Genomic DNA, 551 nt, shown 5'->3' with positions numbered 1-551 from the left:
GATGGAAGGACCTCCCATGCTCATGGATTGGAAGAATTAATATTGTGAAGACAACCATCCTACCAAAAGCAATATATCGATTCAATGCAATCCCAAAATCCCCATGACATACTTCACAGAATTAGAAAACTCCATCCTTAAAGTCATATGGAGGCCCTAAAGACCACGGATAGCCAAAGCAACCCTGAGCGCAAAGAGCAACGCTGGGGGGATTACTATTCCAGATCTCAAAGTATACTACAGAGCTATAGTCTTAAAAACAGCATGGTACTGGCACAAAAAAGGTACATAGATCAATGGAACATCATTGAAGATCCAAACCTGAGCACATGCAATTTCAGCCACCTGTTGTTTGACAAAGGTGCCAAGAACACACAATGGAGGAAAGACAGCATCTTCAACAAATGGTGCTGGCAAAACTGGATTTCCACCTGTAGAAGAATGAAACTAGATCCTTTTCTTTCACCTTGCACAAGAGTCAAATCCAAATGGACCAAAGACCTCAATATAAAGCCTGAAACTCTGAAACTGTTAGAAGAAAACATTGGCAA

This window comes from Nannospalax galili, unplaced genomic scaffold (genome assembly GCF_000622305.1).
Source record: "Nannospalax galili isolate Female #2095 unplaced genomic scaffold, S.galili_v1.0 scaffold307, whole genome shotgun sequence".
NCBI classification, from domain to species: domain Eukaryota; kingdom Metazoa; phylum Chordata; class Mammalia; order Rodentia; family Spalacidae; genus Nannospalax; species Nannospalax galili.
Note: the sequence above shows the minus strand (reverse complement) of the source record.